Below are 16,150 nucleotides of genomic sequence, written 5' to 3'. Positions count from 1 at the left end.
ACTTTAATAGATTAGATTACCTCCATCGTACAATTCCAGTAGCGTAAGTTTTAAGCCAACGTTATTTTTAACGAAATGTAAATTATCAATAGAAAATCACTTCTTTCCCAACATCATTTGTGATTACCAATTTAAAAAAAATCTCATATTTCGTAAAATCATCTTCTGGAACTTCTCAGGATGAAAAACGTCACGTCCGCTTGTTTTGGAAAACAAAGAAAATCTAATATTAATATATCACTCATTTACCATTTATCGTTGTTAACGGGGCACCCACTGCCTTATTAGTAATCCTAAAGTCTTGTAACGCTGAGATCCAGGGCTCGATAGCCGTGGTAGGGACAGATCACATAACCCATTGTGCTCAACACAAACATAATTAAGTTGTTCGGTTTCTCTCCTGATACTTACTGTCTGTTGGTGTTTGTACGAGACGTTAAGCGGTTTGATAGCAAACAAAAGATGGCTACTGATAGGTCCTTTTGCTTAAATAACAGTTCTAGAAATTCTGTTCCAAAAAACGATAATTTTTTACACTCTTCGACATTTTGTAATTCTGAAGTTGCATTTATATCCTATTTCAAATCTATCTAAAACATGATGTTAAACGAAAACTTCACCAAACTGTTTTATATTTTACACTGTGCCAGATTTGTCCATGGAGTATCATTGTTGTTTTGTTTTTCAAATCTTAGTTTCTTTCAGTATTGACAAAAATTACAGTTATTGGGCCCGGCATGGCCAAGCGTGTTAAGGCGTACGACTCGTAATCTGAGGGTCACGGGTTCGCATCCCCGTCGCGCCAAACACGCTCGTCCTTTTCAGCCGTGGGGGCGTTATAATGTGACGATCAATCCCACTATTCGTTGGTAAAAGAGTAGCCCAAGAGTTGGCGGTGGGTGGTGATGACTAGCTGCCTTCCCTCTAGTCTTACACTGATAAATTAGGGACGGCTATCGCAGATATCCCTCGTGTATCTTTGCCCGAACTTCAAAAAAACAAAACAAAACAAAACAATTTTCTGTCTTACCCCAGCCAGCCTGAAAAGCTCTGGTACTGGCTTCGTTAGTAATTGATATAGGAGATATAATGTGATTGACATATCATTATTAAATGTTATTTTATTTTTCTTACAAGATCTCATTAATAATTTAGGTTTAATAAATCTAGTATTAATATAACAGATAAAATAAAGATATGCGAATAAAAATGATAAATTGAGATATTGCAAATAGTTAATCGTTGTTGCAAGTTATCTCAACAGGTTTAATAATGAAAGGATTATCAAGAACCCAGTGGCGAGGTTAAAGGGTTATAACGCCAAAAATCGGGTTTCCAATATAAAATAAAGAAATATATCTTTGCCACACCTTGATGCTGGTGGTTTATTAATACAAACTTCCAGATGATACCACTTGCAACCTGATCTTCAACTGCATCCGACACATAGCTGTTAAAACACGGGACCATAATTAATACTTAAAACGTATTTTTATTTATTTCTAGTATCTATTTAATATTACACACATGTGCAGGTTTTTGGTCCATATATTCCATATAAAATGTAGTTTTTTTCTTATATTTTTAATACTCTCTTCACAACAGAACATTTGATAAGGATGCATAATTTTTCTTTACTCCATTTGCAAAGTAATTGTATCTTAAGAATAAAATATACACTATAACCTTAAGTACTAGGTTCTGTAAATTTCAGATGGTAATGTCTTGTTCGTTTCTTTAGAGTTTAGCATAATTATTTTACAGCATATTAAAATACGTTATGAAAGACCTATCAGTGTTCACGGCTGCCTTCCGCCATTACTGAACTTTTTTGTATATACAACGTGTAGACAAAAGAAACCTCTGCCTTCTCGGAATTCATTCATATCTTATGTTCATATATCTAACAAAGTTTCTTTTAAAAGGGTAATGACGGAGGGTGTAACGGTGTTTGCATGTTCCCGGTAGGTGTGAAACCCATTATTGGTCTTCGTTATGTTGTCCTTCTGTCGGTATTCTTGTCCTAATAAAGACTAACAGCGACGTCATCAAATGGCGTTGAACCACGTTTATATCAGTTTCATTCCACACTCACAACTGGGTTGTTCCTTTGCCCTAGTCGCCTTGTGTATTGTTTAATATCGAAGATCCTTAACTGTTTGTAACAGTTGGATAAACTCAATGCCCATCTTTCTTTATTCGGTGCTCTACAAAATATTTTACACAAGTTCAAGCTGTCTAATTGGAAATTTTTATTTGATACAGTTACGGCAGGACCTGTAAGGCGCGGGAAGGTTGTACTGAACCAAGCCAAAAATCTGGGTTACCAGAGCCAAAATAATGATAAATAAAGGGGAGCGACAAAAAAAAATCTTAAATATTTCTTATAGAACATTTGAGAATAAAAGATGCTAAGGAGAGAGGAATATTTATAAATTAAAACGTTAATGTTCTATTATCCATAGTGGTCAAACTGGAATTAAGAACTTAAACTACAGACTGTGGAAACGTAAAGAGTGTAAGTATCTAATAATTTAAATATTAATAATTTGTATTAACGGCTCTTTATTACCCTTGCTCTAATATTAATAAACATTATGTATGTGCGAAGGGGCGGTGTTTTGTTTGGAGGCCCTTGAGACCAGCAACTATCTTAACTTTTATTTTATAAAAAATTACAAAGCAATTGTATTCGTTAGTAACGTGTGCAATGTGTATTATGCTTTGTAAAATATATATTGGAAAATATCAAAATACGTTAACAGATGGCGAAACTATACGAATTGAACTTTGTGTTTATTACTTTTGAAAACATATTTCAGCGCATACGAGGGCTGTTCAAAAAATACGCGAACTGTTTGAATTGCGCGGCTCCAGTTGGTTCCAGGGGAATCCGCTTGGTGTCGCTAGGTTCGCACAGATCAGCTGATTACGACGTCATTTCCCGATTGCAGATATCTTCATTTGTGTATTAGCTACGCGGTTTTAAGTGAAGTGCGATTTTTTCGTTTGGCGGATTTCAGAATGAATGACCTGAAGGAGCAACGACTTGCTGTGAAATTTTGTGTTAAACTTGGAAAATCTGCGACTGAAACTTTTTGCTATGCTTAACACGGCTTACGGTGATGTTGGTATGAAGCGTACGGCATGTTTCAAGTGGCATGAACGTTTTAAGGATGGTCGACAGTCCATTGAAGATGATGAGCGTTCTGGACGTCCTTCCACGTCAACTGACGACCCACACGTCGACAAAATCAACACCCTGGTGCGGGCAAATCGACGTCTGACTGTCAGGGAGCTTGCTGAAGAGTGTGGGATATCAGTTGGATCTTGTTACGAGATTTTGACCGAAAAATTGAAGATGCACTGCGTTGCTGCGAAATTCAGCCCTCAGAACTCGTGAGTTTTTGGCCAAACACTCGATCACTGTTCTCCCCCCCCTCTACTCACCTGACCTTGCTCCTTACGATTTTTTTCTTGTTCCCCAAACTCAAAAGACCCTTGAAAGGAAGAAGATTTGAGACGATTCCCGAGATTAAGGCAAATGCGACGAAGGAGCTGGAGGACATTACAAAAGAAGCGTACCAGGACTGTTTCAACAAGTGGAAACACCGTTGGGATAAGTGTGTGCGTTGGGGAGGAGAGTACTTTGAAGGAGTCCCAGACCTGTAACTTCTAAATAAAGTACATTTTGTTTTATGACGTCAGTCCGCGTATTTTTTTTGAACAGCCCTCGTATAGTGCATAAAGTACAAAAAAGAAAACAGTCGTGAAGACTGCCAAGTTGCATCGCAACTTGTGCATTCCAACCAATCGTAGCTACTTCTTGATATGAAATTAATAAGCCACCCAAATGATTAACGGCTGATGTTGTAACATTCACAGAGATGCCAACTATTTCAAATGATTGAGCGTAATGATTGTAGACAGAGGCCTTTATCATTTGTGGCTACTAGGCCTGACCAATGTCTCTAAGCTGTTTATTATTATATTATTATTACAACTATTATTATTTATTACTGCTATAGAATGCTAGTTTATGACTGTGTTTTGTATATTTAATAAATTAAATAAATAAATTTTAAAATAAATAATTTTTAATATTTTAAAAATTCTTTTGAAATTCTTTTTCATATTCTGAATTCTTACTCATAAATGTCGTTATCTGCATCGTTTTTGTCTTCGCCTCAGCCTTTTGTTGGTGAGATGCCGATTTTGTATGTCTGGAACAATCGTTTATCCCGCCATGTGCCAGAGAAAAATCGATGTGACAAACTGTACGAAACGCATGACTGTCACTGACTTTTAATGCAAAGACCGGATATTTTGCACTATACTCTTTCCTAAATTTTTGATTCACAGTTTTAGTCCTTTTAGATTTGCTAGAAACAAGACAATTTTTTTCCATCTTGTGAACGATCGCATTGGTGTTTCTATGCCGCTTAGAAAACGAGAAATACCCATCTACGCGAGCGCTGATTGGTTGACAAGCACTGATGACGTAACTATAGATTCCCTCACGTACCCAGTATGGAGAAGCACCGCACTCAAACTATTGGTAGACGTCGGAGATACAAATATTTTTTTATTATTTCAAGCACAAACATGATTATCGCAAGTAGCCATTTGGGCTATGTCTTTTATTTATTATCAAAATTTATTTGTATCTCACTGGAATTTTTCTTTTCGCCCCTTTTAAGCCCTGAGCGAACAATTTATCACTTTACTGTATAGGCCTATATAATATATAATAATCTGGGGGTTGCAACATGTCGTAATATTTGTCTGTATGAGCGTATAGTCTTAATGTATACACCAAAATCGTAATGATTACGCTCAAATCGTAATGGTTGGCATCTCTGTATTCAAGAATATTACTTGTGGAGTCTACCAATAGAATACCTCTATTCAACAAGGACATTCAGTATTGGCTTATTTAATTTATTATGCGTAATTATTTATGTATTCCAGTATAATAATTCATTTTGTCATTTGCAGTGGTCTTTCTGTGTATGTCTTTCTCCATATTTACTAACATCTTTAACTAATCTTAAATTTATGTGTGGAATCTGTGCGTTTGTGTGTAAATTATTGGTCCTATGCTCATTAGTAGCAACTAGTCTGTCTATGCTGTAACGTCGGGTTTCTATTCGTAACACATTTTTATACTTCTATGATATATAGTAACCTACGTGTTTCCGTTGTTACAGATGGAGCACTTAAGAATGTTCTAATCAGGAACACAAACTCTTTACAACAGAACGTAGTTTTATACATTGTTGGAGTTTTTTTTTTTTATATTCTATTGCTTCTGTAGTAATTTAATGAACATGGAAGGGGTATCATATCTGATTCACTGGCTCTATTAATTAAGATAGGTCAACACTTATGATAGAAACCAGAGATTTATAAACACGTCTGTTTAGTTAATAATTTATAAAATGTTTTTAAAAAGCTGTTCAAAAACAAGTAGATTTTACCTTCTATTACAAAAGGTTAACAGTGTTTGTTTTCTACCGTTGTTAAAGGATAACGGTGTTTGTTGTCTACTGGGATACTGCATTAAAATTGTTTTTTACTTAGATATTTATTACACATGGGGTTATTAAACTTTTATTTTTGTATTAATTGTAGTTTGAGTGTAAAACTGTGGATCCAATAGTTTGGTTCGCAGAAGAAAAACGTCATCCATACTTTTTGGATAAGATTAACTATCAGTTATTACTGTTGGATTAGACTTAAGAGGCAGATGTTTTTTACTACTTGCGTTCCCTCTAGTTGTCTTTCCAACGACAGTAGGAATAGCTACACACAGACAGCCCTTTTATAGTTTTGCTCCAATATCCAAAACCAGTTTGTTTGTTTCTTATAGCAAAGCCATATAGGGCCACCGAGGGGAATCGAACCCCTTATTTTAGCGTTGTAAATCCGGAGACATACCGCTGTACTAGCGGGGGGGGGGGCATCCGAAAACAATAAATAAATTAATCGTTCATCGCAGTATTTTCTCACTTCCTTTGTTTTTTTTTTAGAAGAAATCGTGCTCTCTCTCACAAGAAGGTTTTCGTTGCTTCTGTGGTAAATTTAGCTATAATGCTAAAAGTCGGAGCTCGATTCTAACGGTGAATATAGCGTAGATAACCCTTTTTGTACTCTTGCGCTAAAACAAACGAAATCTCACATGAGAGATGTTAGCTATTAATATATTAATAAATAACATTTTTATTATTTTCTCGTTGTAAAATACCTGTTTGGACGTCTTTTTATAAAACACATCACGAAAAATGGATGCCTTAACACTTCGAAGTGAATAACCGGAGATGAGGGTGTGGTGGGATAAATCCAAACCGCAAGGAAGCGTTCATGCATACGTATATAAAGATGTCACTGCAGGTAAATGTTATATAATACGTTACTTGTCATGTGGTCGATTGTTGCTGGCACATATAAGTTACTCTAGTCCCGGTTCACACTGTTCGCTAGCTACCAGTTACTCAGCGCCGTCTAGCGGAGGTAATCGTCTCCGGGATTAGTTCCACTTTATAAACAGTCCCATAAGTGGTAGTTTGAATAACACTCCCATACACGTTTTATATTTGAAAAGAATGCAGTAGAGCTCTTCCGTTGCTACTGCGAAAAGATATTGTAAGCATAGTTGCTTTGCCCTGAATTGTCGGAGTGCATTTAACTTTACGTTATATTATTTTTGTGTGTGTGAAGGCAGGGCAAAAACGTCTTGTTTCTGGTGACTGTGTTGTTTGCAAATTTCTCTAGAAGGTATCTGCAAGTTTCCATCCGTGTAATGAAATAAAAAAACTGGTAAATAATCTGTTTACAAGTGGCGTGGCTTTTACAAATCACACGTCCCAATGATTGAGTAGGTGCATTGTTCGCTAAGATAGCCAGGTAAGTTGTCTGGATACAGACAGGTAAGCAAGTAGACAAATAGTTATATGTTATTTACAACGTACAGATTTGAAATTTACAAAAACTAGTAGATAGGACACACGTAACAGATATATGTAGAGAGAAAGAGATACATAGAAAAATAAATTAATGGATAAATACGTAAACAGAGCAAGAAAAAGCTGGCGTTGTTGTAAGATATGTACAACAGACAGGCATGTGTACACATTTAGACAGATTGATAGATAGAATATATGTATAGCACACTGATAGTTGGAGAAATAAATATATTACAAATACACATATCGGATGTAAAATCATATTTTTCTTAGTGAAGTAGGAATATTTCAGTGTTTACAATACTGGTATTTTATTAGTTCGTAAACGCAAGTCTTTTTAGTAGCTAAACATGAAATGTGGGTACAATCGGATATTCAAAATAAAATAATTAAATAATGTTGAAATGTAAAACTAAACCGTTGGAACCTGCAACCTACCCGTTGATTTATCATCTACACAAATTTGTGAAATATATATTAAACTATGGAACTTATCTCTTCACGAAACGCAGTGTATACTGTTTTCATTTTGTCGTCATTTCACAGTGTTATCTTCGTAAACAGGGGCTATGTTCCAGGTAAGAAAGTGAGAATGTATTAAAAATTCAGTCATTTTCTATTAAGGTTAACTTAGCAATAGAGAGAGTAATTTGTTGTTAATTAAAAGCATCACGTGTCAACTTAACAATTTGTCTACTTTACTGGTTCAAGGTTCATCCAGTCATAAAACCAGAAAGGAGGCAAATAACAGACAATTTTAATTATTTGTATTAACCACGCCCAGTTCATAACTTATGACGGTACCCAGTGTATTAGTCAGTTCACTTTTACAGTGTAGGGAGAGCCGGAATATTCGTTTAATTTCTAATACAGCTGTTTTTCAAGTGTGATTTAAAGACCTCTCGCTAAGACCAAACCTAGTTTTATATTTGTCAAGATTTCTCATCCAAAAGGAACCGAAACGTATATGAATATTTTTCCCATTTTGTATGGAACATTCCATGAGTTCGGTTTGGGTTTCAGCAGTTTTTCTCGGTAGTGACTGGTGGTGGGAAGTTTAAAGTACACGGTGGCCAAGTTAGGGATGTTTTCAGCTGATCTCTCACATTCACTGATCCTGAAGAACATCCTGTCTACTATGGAAGTAGGGTAACCCCCTAGAAACGAGAGTATATTTTTGTTGCCCACATTTAAATATGGATTTGTTTAGCGTACTTTATCAGTAAAGTCATGATACGGTTTAAAATATCATAACAGAATCCGTTTTAAGATAAACTATCCCAAGTAAAAGAGAATATGCAATAAATATATTTTCATTCCAGTGCACGAGTTAGAAATATTAGGATAACTTATGTGTATGTGTGTGTGTTTATATGACGTATATGCGTATAGATGCATGTTTGATAACTCCAAATGCGAGCTCGACTTATTACTTGGGAGGTGTAATGTTTAACCGTTTTCTCCTTGAGCTCCTAAGCCTTTTGACACACTTTCTTTTGTATATTTCTTACATGCCCACCTAAACTTAACATGGCACGGTATGGTCAGGTAGTTAGGCCATTTGACTCGCAATCTGAGGGTCGCAGGTTCGAATCCTCGTTCTACCAAACATACCCACCTTTAAGTTTTGGAAGCGTTATAAGGTGATGGCCAATCTCACAGGAGTTGGCAGTGGGTGGTGATGACTAGCTGCCTTACCTCTAATATTTCACTGCAAAATTACGGACAGCTAGCGCAGATAGCCCTCATGTAGCTTTGCGCGAGGCTCGACATGGCCAAGCGTGTTAAGGCGTGCGACTCGTAATCTGAGGGTCGCGGGTTCGCATCCCGGTCGCGCCAAACATGCTCGCCCTTTCAGCTGTGGGGGCGTTATAATGTGACGGTCAATCCCACTATTCGTTGGTAAAAGAGTAGCCCAAGAGTTGGCGGTGGGTGGTGATGACTAGCTGCCTTCCCTCTAGTCTTACACTGCTAAATTAGGGACGGCTAGCACAGATAGCCCTCGAGTAGCTTTGTGCGAAATTCCAAAAAAACAAACAAACAAAAGCTTTGCGCGAAATGATAAAAAAACAACCAAATTTTCACCTCCGACGCAGTGTTTTTTTTTTCAAAAGTAAAGCAACGTACGTTAAGTTCCTGCAACAAACATTTAACACTAGCCTCTGGAAGATCTTCTGTCTTGAGAACATGTTAAACATATATTTAACATCATGGTCTGCTTTTGTCATGAAATTTTAACTTCCTGCGCAAACAGTCTTGCTTTTTATACTAAACTAAAATTAATGTATTAAATTTACTAGTGAGTTAAGCCAAGTATTTATTTTACTTTACAATTAAAACCAACAAATATTCCACTCCTAAACTTAAAACAACTGTTTGGTTTTTGTTTTTCTAGCCGCGGCATAACTGCTCATAGAAGGACTTTATTTTACAAGTACAAACTTTAAGTTCATAGCTTCACCATCTCTAGACCGATTTGAGATCTAATTACAGTTTTGGACTCAAAAGGTCAAAACCATTCAGTTGATGTATTTGACTGTTGAGGTATCATGGATAGATTTACTTTAATCTTGCCTAAAGGAATTTCAGTTTGAAGGTAGATATCCCAATGAATAATAAAATCGAATCGGGTATGCGCAAGCCCCACACGCAAAATTGTAAATAATAAAAGAGGAGAAGGTCTCGATTAACTTATTCTAATTCTATCTAAAATAATTTCGAGTGCCGCGGCTATTGATAATTACCTATTGTTTTTTACTTTTCAATTAAGGTTAATAGTTATTTTACATTTAGAATTGTTATAATAGTGTTCAACTAATTTGGAAGTATCGTGTGAATTGATATGAATAAACTTTTGTTATATTACTTTTTCTTGTTTATTACCAGTGTCAATATAGCCTTGTTTGTATCAAAATTTGTGTAACAAAGGAACATTATGGGATTAATATGTGTTACATTTATCTTATATAACAAACTAATTGTATGTTGTATACTTTACAGACAAACAAAGTATTCATTGTAAATCCAGCTCTTCACGCTTAAAAATAACAATTGCTATAAGAGTAATTGTTAGAAATTCCGTTTGGTGGTGCTACTCAGTTTAGGCGAGATTCTCAAATTTGAGATTTAACTGCATCACATTTATATCTAAACGAAACACATCGTACTGTCTTTTTGTTTTTCTAAGCGGATATTTAAGAAACCCTTGAACTACTTAGTAGTTAATTTAATTAACTATTAATTAAATGATAAAATAAACATAGCTCTTTGATTAGTTTTGCGATTTTATCATGAAACATATTTAGGTGTTACGTATAAGGTACTAGGACCTACAATCAGATAAACATGACTACGTATGAGCTGAATAGCTGAAGGACAATGAAGGTTACATGACTGTAAAACGGAATGCTGGGTGAATTATGAATGTTTACGCTTAAATACAACAGGTGCCGTTTTATCCTAAACCTATCAAAAACATTTTTTATTTTCTCTTTTAAATCTTGATTCTCGATTAAAATCGTTCCATTTTTTTTTTCTGTTTACAGTTTCTCTTGTTCTTTTTTTGTCAGAACTGATCCAAACACAATGAAAATAGGAAAAATACTGAAAATAAATTTGTTTTTTAACTTTTGATAATAAGCTGAGGGCACCCGTTAGAGAAGTAAGAATTGTATAAAATACAATGTTAGATAATGTTCCATCTTTTGTTATTAAACACTTGATTACTTTATTACATGTTAATTCCATATCTTGCTTTGTAGAAGATAATAATTTTCTCATTTAACTGATATACTAACTTTCTTTGTATTTAAGACAACAGAGAAGAAATGTGTCCTATTTCAGGATTTATTTTTTACTCTCTTTCTCGACCAAAAATTCCTAAAACAAGATAGCCCATGCACACTGTTGAACAGTTTCCACTTACCTGGCACTCGACTCGTAATGTGAGGGTCGCGGGTTCGAATTCACGTCACACCAAACATGCTCGCCCTTTCAATTGTGGGGGCGTTATAATGTGACTGTCAATCCCACTATTCATTGGTAAAAGAATAGCCCAAAGGTTGGCGGTGGGTGGTGATAACTAGCTACCTTCCCTCTAATCTTAGACTGCTAAATTAGGGACTGCTAGCGCAGATGGCCCTCGTGTAGCTTTGCGCGAAATTCTAAAACAAACAGACAAATACTATGTAAATACTTAACGACTAACACTGTGTTAAGCTGGTAATATTTATAGTAATATGTTAAAAAGCTTCTTTGTTACTAAGCACAAAGCTATCTGTGCTTTTCCCACCACTGGTGTCTAAACCCGGTTTCTATCAGTATAAGTCCGCAGATATACTACTATTCCACTGAGGGGAGTATGTTAAAAAGAATCATCCACATTACGTATTATAGCCAATTTTTAAACTTAGGGTTACACCTATGAGCGTTATTAGCTCAGATTAGTGAAGCTAAATGTATTCGTTGAAAATTTCTTCTTTGCGAAAAGAACTTTTAATGTATGTGTTTTATCATTTTTATTTAAGAACTCAGTTCGGTTGTTTTAATTATTTTTTTTCAAACAATAACAAACTATTTAATGTGTATGTGTAGAAAATCGGTAAATGTAAAGCGTTTGGGCTGAGAGCTACTCAAATTTAATCTGCTAGCCGTTGAACCGTAAAGTCTATGGTTTGCGCCTCGTTATTGAAAAATAAAGTCGTGATCCATTATTTGGAGCCGTGGGTGCGTTGTAAGATTGACAGACAAATTCCATTGTTCGGTCTGACAAAAGTAATTCAAGGGTTGGCGGAGGATAATGTTAACTAGCTGCCTTACAGTCACTTTAGAATTAAGGACAGTTAGCAGAAATAGCCTTCTTGCTCCAATTAATAACAGATATGTCCGTCCAAAGTACTACTTTTTAATCCCAAATGTTTTTACTATTAGTAAAGCTATGTGTAGTGGAGTTAACTGTCTCTACTGTGAATCCTCGTTGATTGTTAACAAACATTAATGTTTTTGTGGCTGTAAACTGTCTTGTGTTCTACTAAACACATCATTTTGTACTTCACTGTTCTATATGCCGTATATTTTTATACTTGAAGTTTATTAAATCCATAAAATTTGCTTCAAACGAAAGATTGTGCTAACGATATTTCAAGTTGATGTCTGCGAACAATTGTTAACTCCCTCTGTAGAATATCATAAGAACTGATGAAGTTGTTTTTGAAATAATCAACACAAGCTTTGTCGTATGTACAGTCTCCCACATTTTATTTATTTTATGTATATTGACCATTTATGAAGAAATACGTGTGCGCTAGCAGCGTTTGTTTAATAGGAACTGTGCCCTTCTCCTTAGATGGTTATTAATGTTTATTATTCCCGTAGTTATTTGTGCTACGTAGTTGTACAGAGAAAGCAACACCGAGTATTTGCTTTAAGCCTAACGCTTTAAGCTTAACTTGGAATGCAATCACAAGAAATTGCGATGACCTAGTAAGTTGTGGCTATGTGAAAGTAGGCTTATAGCTGAAAAACAAGTTTTTGTTTGGTCCTGCAGGCAGTTTGTTGTGGACGTGCAACGAAATAATAACCACGATTTTTAAAAAAAGTTTTAAATTTTTTTTAATGCATGATTATTGGGAGGATTAAGGCTATTGAACTTTGACAGACTTGGGTTGGAAAAGTTCTAGGCTGTTTCCCAAGGGAACAAGTGTGGAAAATGATATAGTTAATAGTAATAATAATAAAAAAAGACCAGTGAAAATGTTTTGCGTGTTTTTCTTATTTGACTCGGCGAAAATTCGATGTTTGGAGTTCTACATTATTGTCTTGTGTTTTTACTTTCAAGATTATATATATGTATATATTTAATTGTTGTCATTATGAATATAACATTTATAGTTAATTATCTTAATATTCCAGAGACCGATAATTAATAAATGTCTTTAAAGAGTGAAAGTCTAGCCTTAAAAATGTGGTAACGAGGGACCCACTTTTCAGAAAGTAGAAGTTTGGGAACGGCTTGAATGTGTAAGGAAAAAAACTCTTATAAATGTGCAACGTTTCGAAAACATAGTTATCATCAGGTGTAAGTGGTTTACTTAAAGTATGAAACAGGGAAGCGTTTACTTCAAGACATAGCTGAATTTCTATTAACCTCAGGAATATGTAGTTGAACCTTTATTTTTTGCACTATTTAGTGTTTTACTTCATTCTGTAAGTTACTAATATCCGAGGTTCGATTCTCCGCTGTGGACACAGCAGATAGCCTAGTGTGGTTTTGCTCTAAAACGGGGACAAGAACAAGCCAACTGATTTATATAGGTTCTTTGTTATGTAAGGCAGCTGGTTAAGTTTGGAAGGGCTTAAATGTATGTATATTTTAAATTTATAGCACTGTAGGCACTAAGAACGTCTAATGGTTAACCAGTGTATATACAAACCACCGAAACGTTTCTGAGTTTGATGACATAGGCTGCCGAATCGTTCTGTGAGTTTGACGGTTAACGTGCGTAGACTGTCGAATCGTTCGGTCGTTATTATGAGAGAAATCTGTTGGTCACATTCCGACTCGGTAAAATGCAGTATACAGTACCACACAGTGCCGACGTCATTACTCACAGAACGGCCATTATTATTTATTATAAAAGTTCAAGAAAGCCATAATATACTAACTTTTCGATGTTACGAACAACAGCAGACGCTTAACCTAATTAACTTATTATATCGTTATATATTAAACACCTGTTAAATGTTCGTTTTCAGTCCGGAACTATAAAAAAATATTCACATGAAAACGTTTTGCTGCATGGTACTTATATAACGCAGTCGCTTCGTTCTGATCCCCTGCTGCTTATCTTCCAGACTTAGTAACAGGGTAGAATACGCCATTCAGCTACGTAATAATATACACTGGTTAATAACTTGTAAGGTATGTTACGACGATTACCAGGAAACTAGCAGTGTTTTCAATCAACCTTAAGTGTGTCAGTGTGCGTCAACGTGTATTCATACGTTTTGATAAGCCTACTACAGAAACTTTGAAAGGTTGAGTAATTGCAGGGGACAGCGGTGGGGAAGATGGGGACTTTTTGGAACTGAACCTACAGCAAAATGTGCTTTAGTCTCTCGCGTAGCCACCCCACCCCTTTATACTCTCTATAGTATGGTATGCCCACATTATGTAGTATGCAGCACCAATCCTTTGTTTATCCCATCTCAACCCCTGGCACCGTCTCCGAGAAAATGTTGTTCTTACCGTTTCTGAACGAAACTATAGCTTACCAATAAGTTCTACGGCACTTCATTGGTAGGTACGAACACGTGTACTGACTTGTTCCAGGAAAAGGCAAGGCTGAGAGATAACACAGATGTGTATAGTAAAAGGTTATAATTTCTCAGCGTGCCACTGCCTACTGTTAACGTCGTTGGACGAAGCTTATCGTTGTGACTACTCTTACATTTCTCACTATTTACAAAGGAGCGTGGCAGAGAAAACATGTTGGAATGTCGGTATGTTTTTAATGCTGTTATATGGGCTGCTTCATTAAAACGGCGGTGTGGAATAATGCTTTTGGCTGGATTGTACATTAACTTTGGGCCTATTTGAGTTGTAAAGCACAACTAAGACGGTCTCGTGCTCGCCAAACCTGAAGCCCAACGGTATGTCTGAGGGCAAAATACAGGTAACCCATTATGTAGCTTTCCGCAAAATAACAAGCAAAAAAATCTTGAACAATCTAATTACAATAGTTAGTTTCCTACTTACAAGCGTGCTTACACCCTTGTGCAAATTAATTGAAACAAATGGTCATTTTACAACATTTTCAGCATGGCGGCCGGTGTAGGCTCGCTAGACCCGCTGATTTTCTTTAATAGTCATTTTTTCACACAGATTGCGTCATTAGCTGTGTTTTGCAGTAGGGTCGATCTATTTTTGGGATATATGACGCAATTTTGAGAAATATTACGTCATTCGAAATTGCGTTAGAAGGGCAAGGAGACCAGTCAAAAAACAACTTCTTACCAACTTAATGAAGAAAAAACGGTATCAATGGGGTCTGAAATACAAGAACTGGACGCAAGAACAATGGAGGAAGGTGTTATTCAGTGATGAGACTCATTACTTCGTACAGGGTCAAAGAAGCCTACATGTTCGCAGATCTTCAGGTGAGAAACTTCGAGAATCTCACATCAATCAGTTCGTAAAACATCCTTTGAAGAAAATGTTGTGGGGCTTTTTCAGCTACTATGGCGTCGGAGGCTTACATATCGTAGAAGGTATGATGCGAGGACCACAGTACATCGACGTTTTGCAGAGAAACGTTGTTCCAGAATTGAAAAAGAGATTTCCAGATGGATCTGGCATTTTTCAGCAAGATCTGGCTCCGTACCACACATCGAAGCTTGTGAAGAATTTTATGATTACAACGCGAATAAAGGCGCTGGACTGGCCTGGAAACTCTCCGGACTTAAATCCTATTGAAAATCTTTGGGTGATTTGTAAAGAAAGACTTCGGGAAAAGACTGTACTACGAAAGATAAGCTAATTGAGGCCATAATTGAGGTGTGGTACCGCGATCCAAAAATTAGTAAAGATTGCAGTCAACTCGTGGACTCGATGCCAAAGCGGATTAGTGATCTTCTGAAAAATAAAGGCGGTCATATCATGTATTAATTTGTGAGTAATTTTTGGATTCTCAGAAATAAAACGCAAAAAATTGAAAAAAATCGTAAGTTTCCGTCTTGTTTCAATTATTTGCACAAGGGTGTATATAGGTGGCGTACTAATTTTTAAAGAATTATTATTAATTAATACGCTATGACCGTGTACAATAAAACCACTAGTTCACACCTTTTAGCGAGACATTAAACATAATTATTCTATTAATATTATAATAATGACAATTTCTATACAACGTGTTAACTTTATACCAGTGGTTCCCAACCAGGGGTGCGAGACAGCGTTCCAGGGGGTGCGAGATAACATTTGTTTTGGCCACCTTCACCTTTATTGTTAAATAAATAATTACTGTGTGGGGTTCCAAAACATATTAAATTTTTTTAGGGTTGCGGGGCATAAAAAAGGTTGGGAACCACTGCTTTATACCTTGGTGACGTTTACCAAGACGTTTCATTGCACAATAGTACAACTTCCCTTTTTTAACATATTCACAAAAAATTCAAAAGATGCTAAG

General features: G+C 36.0%; 1 protein-coding gene across 5 annotated transcripts in view; it reads left to right on the top strand.

The window, feature by feature from the left end:
- Positions 1 to 16,150, top strand: part of LOC143257602 (uncharacterized) — a 117,656-nt gene that overhangs the window by 20,925 nt on the left and 80,581 nt on the right. For 3 of the 5 annotated variants that reach the window (XM_076516567.1, XM_076516566.1, XM_076516564.1), the window contains exon 1: positions 6,560 to 6,906. The exons of 1 other annotated variant lie outside the window; for it this stretch is intronic. The gene's annotated coding sequence lies outside the window, so the exon portion shown is untranslated. Of the gene's footprint in view, positions 1 to 6,558; positions 6,907 to 16,150 lie in introns of those variants that run through there. One more of the 5 variants, XM_076516568.1, reaches the window with a different exon arrangement.

The sequence above is a fragment of the Tachypleus tridentatus genome, chromosome 7 (assembly GCF_004210375.1).
Source record: "Tachypleus tridentatus isolate NWPU-2018 chromosome 7, ASM421037v1, whole genome shotgun sequence".
Taxonomy (NCBI): domain Eukaryota; kingdom Metazoa; phylum Arthropoda; class Merostomata; order Xiphosura; family Limulidae; genus Tachypleus; species Tachypleus tridentatus.
This window is presented reverse-complemented; position numbering and strand designations above follow the sequence as displayed.